This window comes from Drosophila nasuta, chromosome 2L, assembly GCF_023558535.2.
Source record: "Drosophila nasuta strain 15112-1781.00 chromosome 2L, ASM2355853v1, whole genome shotgun sequence".
Lineage (NCBI taxonomy): Eukaryota > Metazoa > Arthropoda > Insecta > Diptera > Drosophilidae > Drosophila > Drosophila nasuta.
This window is the reverse complement of record NC_083455.1, coordinates 21,848,970-21,865,365: the sequence shown is the minus strand read 5'-3', so window position 1 is coordinate 21,865,365 and position 16,396 is coordinate 21,848,970. Positions and strand designations below refer to the sequence as shown.

The 16,396-nt window shown below is 37.1% G+C and overlaps 1 long non-coding RNA gene across 1 annotated transcript; it reads left to right on the top strand.

Annotated features, from left to right (window-relative positions):
- Positions 1–3,344: 3,344 nt before the first annotated feature.
- LOC132794996 (uncharacterized) lies at positions 3,345–4,415 on the top strand. The gene is made up of 3 exons (XR_009633401.1): positions 3,345–3,472; positions 3,528–3,947; positions 4,013–4,415. It is a non-coding gene; the product is annotated as an uncharacterized LOC132794996 (long non-coding RNA).
- Positions 4,416–16,396: the final 11,981 nt, after the last annotated feature.

The window sequence follows — 16,396 nt, the reverse complement described above, 5'->3', positions numbered from 1 at the left end:
CAATTCCAATCCCAATCCCAACACCATAGTCAGCATCAGTTCGGCATCGGACTCATTAATGTGTATCTCAATTATTGAACACTATAAATATTTGGGCTACCTGTCGATATGCCCCAAAGCAGACAAGCTGAGCGTTCGCTCAGGTTTTGGAGGCTACTTAAGAGACCTGGGACACATATTTAAATAAACTCAGATCGTTGTTCGCTGTTCGTTCACCTGAATGCTTCGTTGTCGTTGTCGTTGTCTCTGTCTCTGTTGTGTGTTTGTCGTTGTTGTCGTCGTCGTCGGCTTTGCTTGATTTTTCTTTTGATTTCGGAAAAGTTGTTGTATATTTTATAATAAGCCTGCCGTGTATTTCTCTCATAATCATAAATATTTTTGTACCTCAATGCATGGGACGAGTTTTAATGCCACAAATGCAGCCAATGGTTTGAAATTTTTTATTATTATTATTGCTATCATTATGCTGATGCCTGAAGCGTCCCATACTCAACTGGCATTTGGTTAAATTATATGCTATATGGAACTAAACAGACAGACGATGATGATGATAATGCTGATGTGTTGATGAGGTGCCGCTTAGTTTCAGTTCCGATGCCCAATGTGGATCGATTTCGATGTCGATTTCGATTTGCCTGATGACAGCCCCTCTTTAGGCCTAAATCGTTTCCCATAAAACATACGATTTGGATTCGAGCATAATAGGAACAGCATAAGCTACAAGTTAGCTTCAAATTTTATAATGAATGGGAAGTATTCAAAATAGAAAAGTTAAGCACAGGTGAAATAGATCGAGTATTTGTATTGTCAAAGGTTCAGTGGGCAGTCAATGGAGATCGTAATATTCTTTCGTGTTCAGCAATTTCAGTATTTTGTCAACATTTTTATGGACTGGAATTGTTGCTGTATATTGTTGTCATTTTTTAAATATTCCAATTGTTTCTTTTACTATTCAAAAATGTTAGCAAAATATTTTATACTTCTTTTTAAGATTCTTTAATATCCTCTAGATTATCAATTTATAATTTGTTTGATAGTTATGTAGTTTGTATTTGAAAATGAATGCCTATTGTTAAAATTATTCTTGAAACTATTATTTAAATATAAATCTTTAGAACTACAACGTGATTATTCCAAAAAGCCTTTAAACTTAAGTGGAAACTATTGCCTCAATAAGTGCCTTATTACTAACTTAGTTGTTGCCCTGCTTTCAAATGGTTTCACAATAGTTTCACTTCTAATTGGTTAGATTTTGCACACACTTCATGAACAGTTTATGAAGTACTATATTCTTAGGCCACACAACTGAAAGCCAAACCCAACAAAAGCCAAAGTTGTAAGTGTAATTGTAACTGCTGTTGAGCGTTGAGTTGAAGTTGGAGACGGAGACAGAGACGGAGACGAAGACGGAGATTGAGACTCTGCACATAATGACGAATGTTTAGCTATTCATATGTCTGGGGCTGAAATCGTAGCCGTAAGCAAGAGAGAGGCCAAAGCAAACGGCGCACATCATTAGCCCAAGCAAGTAAGTAACCATGGAGCACACTTGAAGTTGCCTCATGTGGCACGGCAACATTGTGGATGGATGGTTGACTCGAGACGCGGCTTGGCGACATTTTGCGGGACTCGTGTGTCAAATTGAGTGTCAACTGGCAATTTGGACAGGGCACACAAAAGTCAAGTGTCATGTTTATCATAAGCCTATTAAGGGAGCTTTTGGCCCAAAGGATCTGGCATTTGAGAGTCCGTTGTGGGAGTGATATACAGTATAAATGTGAAGCTATAGAAATAACCCATTTTTTATGACATTTACAATCAGCATGTGCCAATGAAATGTTCTATTCCCTTCCCCTCTTCTTCCCTCTGCCACTGTTGTTGTTTCCTCTTGCCGCACAGCTGCTCGCTGCTCGCTTGGCTAAAGTCAAGCAGTCCATGCAGGACAGGACCCTCGATGTTCCTGTGGTTGGGCGTATCACATTTCAAAGCCTACTAATTTAACAATATTCTCATTAATGTGTACACAGGACGAAGGACACGAGAACTCAATACTACGATTCGTTATTCGTTATTCGCATTCACATTCGGATTCGGATTCGTATTCGTTTTTTGGTGCTTGCCATCATCTCGGCGTAATCCGCATTTTGTTACATTTCTCTCTCGTTTCATTGTTGCCGTGTTTGTTGCAGTGATTTCAACAGATACGCACAACAACAACAACAACAATAATAATAATCGAGGGTTGTTTGTTGCATATTAGAAAATCGTTACAAATTCACATTCGCCGTTTGTTTTATTGTTTTGCAGCATGCCGCATGAGGCACGCAGCACATTTGTCTGCTCTATCCGTCTGTCCGTCCGTCCGTCTGTCCGTCTGTCTGTCAGTCGTCGCTTGTTGTTTGAGCAAGTTTGCGTATAAATATTATATGTGTATTTGCACAGCAGCTTATCTGTGATCGTAACTCGATACATTTTACATACTGTACACGTTATGCAACTAACCGGGCCAAGAAGCCAAGCGACCCCATCTACCGTCCACCATCATAATCATCATCGTCGTCATCATCATCATCATCTACGTCTTCGCAGCTAGCCAAAAGGGTCGCCTCGAGTGAACAAACTCACATGAAAAGGTGCCAGACTTGGATAGAGTACGAGTATTATGTTTTATAATCGCCTCTTCGATTGTTTTGCGAATGCATCCAGAGAGGGAAACTAGGAGTATTGTTCGAATACACTCATTACACTCATGCATGTAACATTTTCTCGTCTAACGTGCTGGCAAAATGTGGTCAGCTATTTAATTGTTGTAGGCAAAACTATGTAAATTAGTTAGTCGCATACAATGAATTATAGCGACATATTGACGGAAGGGTCAACAAAGGAGATTCGATAGAAATGTAGTATAATACTGATAGTATATATGCAGATACGCAATGCAAATATGTGTATCTGCATATATACTATCAGTATTATACTACATTATTAAAACAACTATTTGAATAGATTCAATTGTCTCAAACAAAGTAACTTATAATATATACAACGGTAGCTTTAAGCTTATTATACTCGTTACGGTGAGGGTAGACGGATGGTATATAAAATATACTAAATATAATATTTGGTACATTTCATTATTAGATATTTATTTGGTATATTCCAATACTAATTTTAGTATTTCACAGTCGAGCACCACTCCAATTTAACTTTATTTGCAAGTACTCCAATGTTTGGATTGGTTTTATAGCAAATATTACTTACTATATAAGTACTAACATTTTGATTTCTGTAATTTAATAATATATATCCATTTTTATTAAATATCAATTGCCATGTCGTTTTCGCTTCGAATTTTATTTTCATTTTATGTCACCCAAATCAATAAATTGTTCTCAGAAGTTCACAGAAATTCGTAGTAAGAATATTCAAAATGTTGTGTATAAATACACTTGTATTGCTTTGCATGATAAGCGTAAGTTCTGAGTTTTATTGATTTACCTGTGCTGTAGAAAATTGATATATTAAAGTCCCAATGCAGTTTTTTTAGCTCACTAAACAGATCCGATGCAGCGGCAATCGATGAATCGGACATTTACGAATCGGAATCAGATGAAGTTCCGATGAATTTATTTTCCCAAACTAAAAAAGCCAATATTTGTACCCCAGCCACGAAATATGAGTAAAGTTCATCAATCAGATACTAAAACAACAAAGTTTATAAATTATTGGTCCAAAATTGTGAGGGACAAACAGAAACGAGTCGATAACGATGCTAGGGAATTAACCATATACATACCGAAATATACAAGAGATGCGGATGGAAATTGGATCGCAATCAATTGGCGACCAACTCCAAACAATATTTGGGAGGATACACGCTTGCATGCGACGGGCCTTGACTGGCTTTTCCAAACGAAAGATGTTGTTGTTATCAACTATAGGCCTGGGTAACTACCATCCAAATACTCCTACGATAATTCATTTCTCTAACTAATACTCTTGATTTATTTAGAAGGAAGCATTCAACTGTCTGCTATGCAAGGTCGACACAATACATTTGGCCATTCCCTTTATATTATTTAAAGAAAAGTGTCCAGGTTAACCTTTTTAATCATCGCGCATTCTACGATGTCCTCAGATATCAAATGTATCACTATGGACGTTCAGAGGAGTGCCATGATGTCAAGTATAGTGTGTGGTCGAAGTATATGGAATGCGCTTTATTCCGTAATATGCGAATGGACTATCTTATACCAAAGTATCCATTGCATCAAAAAGGATACTTTGCTCACTGGAAGTTATACATTTAATCACATACTCGTAGGTATGCTTACTTCTACAAATACTGTGTATAGTGATGTCTTTATAATTAAGTTTAATTCTTTAATAAATCGCATTAAATTCAAATTCGCATATATTCATATATGTTTTGGTGTTTTTTAATGTCGTAGTATATTAATATATACAATATATAGCTTTTGATATATTTCAGTATTTAAATATTAATTTGGTATATTTGATTGATAATACCACACTCTTTGGTGTTTTTCTAGAATGCATAGCTGGTAAGAATGTAGTATTTGAATATAAACAGTCTATAGCTTTGATATATTTTAGTATTTTTTCGGTATACTAATTTGGTATATTTTATTGACAAATTTGAGCTAAATATGCTTAGCTTTGATTGTCGTAGTATATTAATATCAACAAAATATAACTTTTGATGTGTTTCAGTATTTTTTCAGTATATTTACATGGTATATTTGATCGACATTACCGCACTCTTGGGCTTTTATGAAAAATGCATAGCTATGAATGTCGTAGTATATTAATATAAACAAAATATAACTTTTGATGTGTTTCAGTATTTTATCGGTATATTAATTTGCCATATTTGATCGATATTTTACTATGAATGTCGTAGTATATGAATATAAACAATATATAGCTTCTGATATATTTCAGTATTTCTTCAGTATATTTTGTATGGTATATTTGATCGACATTACCGCACTCTTTGGCTTTTATGAAAAATGCATAGCTATGAATGTCATAGTATATTAAAATAAACAAAATATAAATTTTGATGTGTTTCAGTATTTTTGCGGTATATTAATATGGTATATAATATGGTATTCCTTGGCTTTTCCTTAAAATGCATAACTTACAGTTGAGAACACTTGCTGTATTTATTGACAGTATTTGTGAGAATATATGGTATATGATATATGACATATTCGTTAGCAATAAACAATGGATGTGCGACTTTTGGCCAACTGGCTACTGGCGACAACAATGTTGCAAAACAATTTTTGTAGCGTAAAAGCATTTGAAAATATTTTCAATTAAAATTGAACGTGATTGAAAATCATGAAAGTCCGAAGTGGCAAAAACCAATTTCTCAGCACAGTGAGCGATAATTGCTGAACTGCAGCAATCTTGCAACTTGCAGCATGTAACCTGCAGCTATCAGAGAAAAAGAGAGAGAGAGAGAGTGAGTAGTGCACTCTGTGTGTAGTGTTTGGCTGTTGTGGGATGCGCTGCCAAATGCGAGTGCGCATAATACAAAACTTTATTTATGGCAAACGGCGGCTGGGATAACGCGCAACTTGCAGCAGCAGCAGCGGCAGCAGCAGCCACCGATTTGCTAACTTTGCAACAAGACAATTTCGTTGGCCAACAAATGAGAGTGTAAATTTGCGTGTAAACACTCGGCTCACCCGCTGACATTGCGCTTAGTAGAGACGTTCAGTTTTTTTTTCCTTTTGCTGTTGTTATTGCTGCTGCGACGTGGCAAGTAACTGGCCGTTGTTGCCACAGCCGACGGTAGTCGCTGCCTCACAGTTGCAGGGGGGCGCATGCGCGCGCACTGCGCATAAATTTATCGCATTGCATATAAATTATATATAAGGCAATATCACCAGATCAGCAGAGCAGCAGCAACAACAACAACAACTCGTACACACACACTCACACACACACACATTCTCTCGGTTTGTGTTGTTTGCCTCAGTGATAAAAAGGAACTCAGCGTGTCGCCGCGGATGCGTTGATCATTCATTATTTAAGGATTGAAAAGTTAATTAACATTTTTTTGCCCAGCCACAAAAAAAAGCGTTCACCACTTTAGACTCGGACTCCAACTCGCAGCAAGCTCAAGTCTCAGATCTCTTATTGCCTCGCCGCGGCGATTTACGAGAAGCAGTTGCAGTCGACGTTTGCTTTTGCTGCTGTTGCTGGCCAAGTTAGCTGCTTAGCCATATTGAAATCAAGTCTACACACTCCACGCCATTGCCGTCGCCGTTGTGTGCGAATTTTGCTGTTTGAAAATGTGAAAATTATTATTGATAATATTTTTGTGGCCGGGCACTTAACTCGCATCCCGACTACCAAATGCTGACTGGCTACCAATACTATCAATATAATGCTACAACAGACAGTTGCCCATTTAATCGTGCGCCAAGTAAATGTCTCAATTTGTGGCCTATGAGCAATGGTAGGAACTTCTCTACAGAGCAGCAGTTGTTGATACTTCAAAACATTACAGATTAATTAATATTTTAATACTCGTACTAACAATTAAAACAAAAAAGAAAGCTGCAGTCGAGTGTGCTGGACTGTGAGATACCCGCTACCCATTTTGAATAAAAGCAAAATATTGCGGTATTATCCTCAAAATATACCAACATATACTAAAAATATACCAAATGGTATAGTACCACATTCAAAATATACCACAGACGACATAATATACCAGATTGTTAGCAGGGGTATGCCTCTTATTCGATTTTTGTTGTTTTGGAGGGGGGCGAAAGTAGGCGCGGCAAAAATTTGATACAAACTTGATCTGCGTGCAAACATAATAAATACTGTCGAAAAAATATAGCTCTATCTCTTATAGTCTCAGAGATCTAGTGTTTCATACGGACAGACGGACAGACAGACAGACAGACAGTATAAATACTTGCTTTGTATCATAAAATATTCTTAATTTGTAAACTTTCAAGAATGAAATTAAAACTATCAATAAAGTTCTAGAACAACTAGTTAAATTACATAAATTTGTTAACCTAACATAATATTTTTAAGAATACTATGGCTTTGTTAATCCCAGGATTGAAAGAAGGATGCCATAAAAATGATTCATTTTATGTGATAGAAGTGTTCGATATACGAAATACACTTATTACATTTATAGGTCGAAGAGTGAATTGAGCACTTAAACAAAATAAAATAAAATCACTAAAAACTTTAGATAAGATAAGCTTTAATACATCCTTATAATCTGTCAACTTTATTGTGAATTTTTCCACTCACTTTATAGCAAAAATTGTTATTTCTCTATCTCCGACAATCTCTGCTTTATTGCTTGCAAAGAAAGTATCAGCAAGTAAAACCTGCTGCAAACTCCGTCTCGGTCAACATTTTGCCATGGGAAAAATCAACAGAAATCAACATTTACTAACAGTACATAAATCAACAGAGTTTGCCCCAAGAACAAAACAGTGAAATGCTGAGAGTGACAATGACAGGAGTCTCTAATCAAATGCGCAAATAACAAGCCAGAAATTTAGAGACCCAAGTTCTGCCGTCGCATGATTCGCACCTCTCTATGTCTATGTCAGGCAATTAAATTAATGTCTTAATCTGCGTTTATGGCAAACACCCCGAAAAACTAAATACACACACACACACACACACACATGGAACATACCCTCTATATAAGCAAGGTAATGCCCGATCCCGATCCCAATCCCAATCGCAATTCCCAACTAAGCCCACTCGTTACCAAAGGCCACTTGGCCGCATCAGAAGCAGCAACAGCAACAGCAACGATAGCAAAAGTCAATAGAGCGTAATATAAATCCGTGTAATGCGCCACAGAGTGTGTGAGAGAGGGAGAGCGAGAGAAAGAGAGAGAGAGAGAGAGAGCGAGTAATGCAATGCAGCATATGCGCTGCTCGGGGACTTGAGACTTGCAGAAACCCCCTCGGGGTTGCTTTGCTGGTTTACACTTTTGGTCAGATTAAGACCTCAGCACAGCGGGCCCAAAATGCCATATAGAACTCTATACACTCACACACATATGCGTGTATGTGTGTAATGTCGTAGCGAATCATAACAGCAACAACAATCATAAAAAAATTAATATCAAGAAATATGTATTAACAACACAGCCTCAACGTCAGCGTCTCTTTAACAGTTATAAAGCCGAACTAATGCCTGCCAAGAGAGGGGTGGAGGGGGGGGGAGAGAAATAAAGAAGCAGGAGTGAAGAGAAGAGGTGTAATCAGCAGAGGGAGAGAGACGCAGGAACAACAACAACTGCTGACTGCTGTTTTGCCTCAGTATTTAGGGTGCGAAATTCCAAATATTATTTTATTTATTTGAATCTCAATGCGGAATGAAACAAATATTCAACTACAAAGACATTCAAATGTGTGTGTGTGTGTGTGTGTGTGTGTGTGTGTGTGTGTGATCGTGCAAGAAATTTCATAAGCAGCCGTCAAATGCAATTCAAGTGGAAAACGCAAACGCTAAAAGGTAGAGCAGAACACGGAAATAGTGTTCGCACAGTGGTGAAAAATAGATTAAACTGGATGTGAATTGAATGCGATCCACGATCCACAAGCAAATTTATGCAACCTTAAGAATGAAAAGGGAAATGATCAAGCTTCAAATCGATAAACGAAGATCGAAACTGAAGATCTATAAAGGAATTGAGAATCTCTAGTAACACAATTTGAGTCAATGGCCTTGGTAGCTAGCACTTCCTTCTTTTAGTTATTATATAATATAATTTTGTATAATTATTAAACACGTAAATAAATAAATAATAGTAACACAATTAAATTATAGAAGCAGACAAAATGTTGTTCTGAACTAAAAATCATATAATCGACATATTTTCTTTATTTTTAAAATTTTAAAGATATTCAAACTGTTTTAAGCAAATAATGATAACTAATATCACAATTATATTTAGTGTTTTAAACGTAAACTTTACTAAAGAAAACTGTCAAACGCCGCGAAGTGCTTCAAGAAGTAAAATTAAAGAATAAATCTAATGGGTAAATTTAAGCAAATAATAAAAAAATGATGAATCAAAGTTTTTCTTGGATATACATAGCTAAGAAGCACAAAGAAGATTTCTAACAAGTAATATTAAGACAGTATTAAATTTTTAAGTTCTAATTTTGTTTATTTTGGGCTACGAACTATGCAAGGACTTTTAATATTGCATATGTTACTTAAAGTCAAATAGAATGCTGATAAAATAAATTAAATTTATTAAATATAAATTAAAAGAAAAATGCTTTGCAATTTCACTAGACGCAGCAATAAACCATATAAACTATATAAAAGCTTTCCAAGCCTGTTTTATATTTTTTTATTTAATAACTAAAACTTTAGAAATTCATTTGTGATTCGTAATATTAATGGCAATTGGCATAAATCATCATCAACCACTGAAAGTTTAAGGTTAAAGCAACTCAGTGGTTAAGCTTGAAGTGTCTCGCACTTAAGAAGTAACCACAAACTGTGCTAGTTGCTACAATTTGCCCACTGTGCAGCATAATAACTGATGCTGATGAGCATGATGGTGCGGAACTTATGAGCAGGAGCAGAAGCAGGAGCAGGAGCAAGGCAACCAGGACACGACATACGGAAACAATAATGCATAAATGTAAACATCACGTCGACATTGCCGTCATAATCAACAACAAGGCGAACAAGCGAGGCGAAAGCAAGTTTGCCGAGGAGAGGGGGAGGGGAGGGGAGCAAGGGGTGGCTGGCAACCAGTTTTGGTGTTGAGCACAGCAGAGCACAGCAGCCATGTCAAAGTCCGAGCAGGAGGACCGGGTGCAAGCGTAACTGATTTTGTTGTATTATAAACACAAATAAATAAAAGCGGCTGGCCGACAAAAAGTCCTGGGGCAGCAACAGCAGCCGAGGCAGCGACGACGGCTGTGGCAGGATGCACGAATGAAAGCAAACGAGGCACAGCAACTGAAACTGAAACACAGAAAATGCGTAAAGCGAAATCTTTCATCCTGCGGCTGGCAGCAACAATGGCTGCGACGACAGCTCAAGCTAAATGCCGCACACACACATATAAAAATTGGAAAAAAAGGGTGCCAGGATAACGCAGGCAACAGAGTGAGAGAGACAGCAAGCGAGACAGGAACACATAATTAGGAATGGCATTCTCCATTTCATTTAACCCGGGCAATGATTCTGATTTCAGGGTGCCACAGGACGAACCACCACCACCATAACTACTCGTATTATCAGCAGCAGTTTCGCATCCTGCATTCGCCCGATCCTGGCCACAGTTGCCATTGTCCCTCTGTATCTGTGTGTGTGTGTGTGTGTTAAAACGTGCTAAATATGGGAGTGTCCTTGTCATTTATATGTCGCAATGTCTGCTCCCGTTTCTGCCATCAATGCCGTTAAATTGCGCGCGTTGCACCCTCCCCTCCCCTTCCCTCCTCGCTCACTGCTTGCCTCTTGTCATGAGAATAAATATGGCAATAAATGAAATTAATACATTACGCAGCTCTCTTGTCTTGCCATTTGCTTTGCCTCTTGTTCACACGTTCCTCATGAATATTTAAACGTTATAGGTTTTGATTTATGAAACTTCCAACTGTCCTGGCAACTACATACAACCGAACCGAACCGGCGCCGTCCTCTTCTTTCTTTAATAAAAGAAAAACAATAAAACATTTGAGGCGTTGCCCAAACGATCCATTGCTGTCTTGCCTCGCTGCTCATCCTCTCCAGCTTCAGCCTCAGCCTCAGCCTGAGGCAAAGCTCAGACGCATGAGGCAAGCGCGCGCGAAATGCAAACACAACAAATTTCTGTTCTGTTTGGCCATTGGGCCATTGGACGGCAGTCAGGTATCCGATTCCCCACTTCCACGACATGAGCAGCAGCAACAACAACAACCACAACAACAACAACAAAAACAACGATAACATCAACATCAACATCGACTAAGACAACGTTGTTTGCTGCGACAGCATACAACTCTGCACAGTGGAGCTAATATTATATATGTACCATCAAATTAGCAACTTTAAATTGAAAGAAATACATATATTTGTAAATATAAATTATGAAAGATGTTTTTGGAATAAAAAAAAAAACAGTTCTTTTTAATATTTAAATGAAAACGTTTGATGCATAAAAGTTCCTTTTTTAAATTAGCGTTATTCTTATTATTTATTTTATATTTCTAGTGATATTGTATTTCTGTATAAGTGAGTGAAAACAATGTTTCATTCATTAATCATAAAAATATCAAGCCAAAAAAATTAGCTTCGTTTTCTATTACAAGATATTAAAATCTGTCATAGTTTTTCTTATCAAAAAATCTCATTCATCAATTTTTCTTATTTTATTTTTCTGTAGTAATAAATGAAATTTTTTTTTTTTAGACAAATTGTTAAATGGAAATTTTAAGTATAAAAAGGTTGCTTAAAAATCTGTGTGATTGCTTTTTTTGTAAATAAAATAATAATAAATAATTCGTCAAGTTTTCGTAACTTTTATAAGGAATGTTTATTTTGTTTAATACAATATATTTTCTAAAACCGTCACAATTGAGGTACTCTAACTTGATCTTTTTATGCTAGAACTCCATTCCAAGTTATAAATACATATATAATATTATAATTTTCTATAATTCAACAAATTCTAGTTAGCTTTAGCGGCACTGTGCACGTGATCGTTTCGGTATAACACAAAAGCCCACAACCAGGCAGCCAGTTGAGCGGAACATTAATTTAGTATCAAATTACGAAAATATTTTGCTAACAACAATTAGTTAACTCTCGTTAATTAACACGTCTTTAGTGGGCAGCGAACGCGAAATCTGTGTTGACAGCCGATGACGTTGACCGCAAAAAAAAAGATCGGAGCAACTCGGTGTGGAGATCGAGAGATCGAGAGATCGACAGAGAACTGGCGACACAACTGTATGCTAAGATGTACATACATATATAAGTAGATGTGTGGCATGACGATGAGAGGTTTGGGGCTGCTTTTGTGCGTACAACAAATGGTTGAATGTCTTGCAACTATTTAATTAAATCAATAGGGTCAAGTGGTAAATATTTTGACCCGCGTCTGATTAGTAAAAGTGGAAGACGACAACGTGAAGATCAGTTGAGAGATGCTGCCGCTTCCCCCCAAAAAAAATATTCTCTTGAATGTCTCTGTGGAGCATATTCGGACTGCCGTTTGACGTGCCTCAAATTCATTGGCTTAATTGAATGAATGGCGTTTTAAGCGGGAAATTAAGTACGCACACACTTACACACACAACTTGTGGTTGTCTCTGTCTGCGTCTGTGTCTTGTGGATGACTTGACTTAGCTGGGCAGGAGTTCAATTGTCAATTGAACGGAAGCAACGTCAGCAACTTTGAACTTTGCCTGCCTGACATCGGACTTGGATCTAGTCGAGTTCTTGGATTGCACTTGGATTTCTTGGGAACTTTTTTGGGCGCGGCAAGCGGCAAGCGGCGAGCGGCGATTGCTTCGATTGCTCTTGTTGTTGCCCCCGCTGATGTGACCCACTTGTGTGGCACATTTGCCGGCAGCTAACAAGGCACTCGAAAGTTGGAAACCCAGCCAGAGCTTGGGCAGGAGTCACCCCCAAGTCACGGAGCGAGCGACGTTCAGCTGCCAGCGTGTAAAAAATACAGAACGAGAAGTCAACAAGGCAACGACGTTCGTTGCAAGGACGCGCGCTCAGACACTTAACTGCAATGGGAATCAGTCAATTGGAATCAATGAGTTCATTTCTGTTTCGACTGTTTCCCAACAATACAAAACGACCAATGCAACGTATTGAAACAATCAGTTTGTTTGCCGCACACACAAAAACCGTTCACACAGCGAGTGCAAGAGAGAGAGCAAAGCGAATAAATAGACAGAGAGAAACACACAGATTCGGGAAGCAGGAAGCAGTCAGTACGGAAAGTCCTTTGGCTCATGTTCATGCGCCTTTTTAAGTGCTCAAGTGTTTTTATACATTTTTTTCTTTTACCAAAGCTTTCCCAGGAAATTGCAAACAGCTGCAAGTGCTGTGGCTGTGGCTGTGGCTGCCACAAAGTCAACAATTCTCAGCCTCAAAACCAAAGCCAATTTGATCTATGAAAATATTATTGCTCGTATTACCCAATAGCAAAATAGCCTTACTTATCTTACAGCTGCCCGTTGCCCACAAATTTTAATCTTAATCTGGTCGAAGGTGTAGGCTTACCACAGACGATCTTTTGACCTTTCCTCCGAGCAGATGTTTAGATAACTTCAACTGCTTACAAGATATTGAGCAATAGACAATTGAAAAGAAAATACGAGATAAAACAATTGTAATACTTTCTCTCACTTTTGGCCATTTTGCAATTGGTCTAATCCCAGCTAGCAGAGGAGTGAGTTACCCAAAATGATACATTGCAATTTCTAACCCGAAATGATATTGCACATTCTACATTCTACACACACACAACAATAGAAAAAAGGATTTTGTGCTAATATGAGCTGGTTGAAGGATTTAATCAGGCCACAGAATCAAAAGGAAGTATCAGCTGTCATTTGACACGAGTTGAACAAAGGAAATCTCAAGAGGTATTCACAAATGATATCCTAATTATTGCAACAGATTGTATAACCAATTTGTAATGGCTTCGTCATAATTATGTGCAAATTTTGTGTAGTATTTCATATTGCATTTTTAAAGTTACTGAAATTGTAGAATAAGAAATGATCAAGATTATAAATATCGAACAGTTTAAAGGAATGTTGTAGAAAAAATATATACTTACTTACTGCGGATTATTGCTATGTATATTGCAATTTTGTTGAACGTTCAGTATTCTTAAAAAAAATAAGAATATTTTTATTTTCCCAAATATGTAAATTAAAAATCGTTAGAATTTAAAATGTATTAATTTTAAGAAGATACAGATTTTATTTAAATTTTCCAACTTAAGGATTGTTTTCTTTTGTCTTTTCTTATTTTTAACTTTAGATTGTCTTTAATTAAACAAAGTTGGATGCAGTAAAAATACAAATAAAATGTAGTATTTTTTGCAAATATTAATAATTGAGTAGTAAATTCTATACCACATACTAATTTTATAATAGGAATGCTATGAAAAGTATCTCGTATTGTATTTTATATGAGAAATAGCCTAAAGGATTTAAGTCACATTTTGAGCAGCTGACTAAACTGTAATTCAAAAGTGCATAATATAATTAAAATTTTGGTCAAAATTGTAGGCCGCAGAAGCGTTAAAGAAGCAGTGAGAATTTAACCCCTCAGAGGGGAAAGTGCGGGGGTATCTTTTGTTTGACTTGTGGCATGGCTAAACTGTAATAATTGGATGAGGCGAGCCGAGTCGAGTCGACTCGAGTTGAGTTGAGTTGAGCTGAGGCGAGCATTGATGATGAGATGGTGATGATGATGATTATGTATTATGATGACTGTGACGGACGGGACACACTGTGACTTTGTGTGTATGGATGTGTGTGTGTGTGTGTGTTTGTGACTGGCATGAAGAAATCATTTTTTAAAATTATAGCATGCACATCGATATACAACAAGCCGCAACTAAAGCGGCAAAGCGAACAATGAAAGGGAGCAGGGGACGGACTTGAAACTTGGAACTTGGGACGTCGACTAATGACGATAATTGCGCGCCTCATATAAGTCGGCTATGCTTTTTTCTTTCTCGCTCTCTCGCTCTCTCTCTCTATGCTTCGCTTTCATTGTTGTTATTTGTGTTGTGTTGGCCTGAGCCTGGGCTATTCACTTAGGCCATAAACACAGACATTAACACCTGATCTCTCACTCTCCGCCTGCTGAGACGAAGCTGCAAAAGGTGTTTTCCCTGCCGCGCGCCTCATTGTTATGGTAAACAGTCAGTTTTTCAAGCGTTGCCCCGTTGCTTAATTATAAAGCCGCGCGACTTAATCTGGAGCGGTAACTGGCGTGGCAGCTGACAATGGACAATTCACCCGCCAAACTGGACACAATGCACCCAACAATGGACACGGCTGAGAAGGTGATGGAGAGAAGGGAGAGGGGGGAGAGGGGAGTTTGGTATTTTTGCTTTGTAATGCGCCGACATGTTGCCACTTGCCACCTGCCACAGTTGTTGGCCAAAATGCGCACTAGAGTTGCCAAACAAATTCTTTTGTTATTTAATTTGTAACCAAATTATTTCCACACGCTTTTTTTCCCTCGCCTTCTTCTTCGTCTTCTTCTTCTTCATCCTCCATTGTTCGCGGTTGCAGCCATTGGTCGCTGCGGCTTTTGTCCGCCAGGGGGCGCCATTTGTGTCCGATCTTTATCGCGTTAAGTTTACAAATTTAGCTCCTAATGAGCGATTTTAAACATTGTAATTCATGACAGCCAAAAAATACAAAAAAAATACAAAACTAAGTTTCGCTGCCTTTTCATGTGGTTTCATGTTGACTGGGTTCAACATCGAGTTGCTGCCGCCTTTAGGCCAAGTCAACTTGGCGTCCAGTTGACGATGACGAACGTTGTTCATTGTTGTGGGTGTGGCCCTCGATGAAGGCGTGACTTGGTGCTTAAGCGTGCAGCCTTTTCAGCAACAACATTCCATACAACAAAATCCACTCATTTCTTTTCGCTTCGATTTTAATTGCAGTTGAGTTGAACTATTCTCTTAGCAACAATTTGCCAACTCATAAAACTGTTTCAGGGCATTCATTTTAATAATTTATATTCACTTTTTTATGGGTCACCCAAAGGGAGAAACAGTTTAAAGTCAGTTAATGTAATTAATATTTTCTTAATGTGTAAATGCTTTGAATACTTTCAATATTTCAAATATTTTTTAAAAACAAATATACTACGAAATAATTATAAAAAAAAACTATTTATGTTTTTTAATGTGCTTTGCACAATGATATTGATTTTTAAAAAATATTATGATTAAATAATTTTTACAGCATTTTATTATCACTGCCTAATGAAATCAGTATTTCAAAAGTAATATTGTTCAAACTGTTTTTCTCACTTTCTATTAATTATAAAATTTTACAATTTGCAATTTTCAGTTGATTATTAAATAAAAATGTCGGAGATAGAATTTTAGAATTAACTCAAAAACTATCCAAAATACTTCTTATATTAATGCTGCAACAAATTGCATTTCATTTAGAGTACTTTTATATAATTGTTTTGATATTAGAAGAACTAAATTCCAAATAAATATTTGCTAGTCTACTTAATTATATTTTTGATAGTTTCCGAGTAATTTTATTTATTAACAAAACCACTCAATAACCCACAAAAGTCAAAGCAAGTTGATCATACTATGAATCTTCATTACAAGTAGTTGATAAATCAC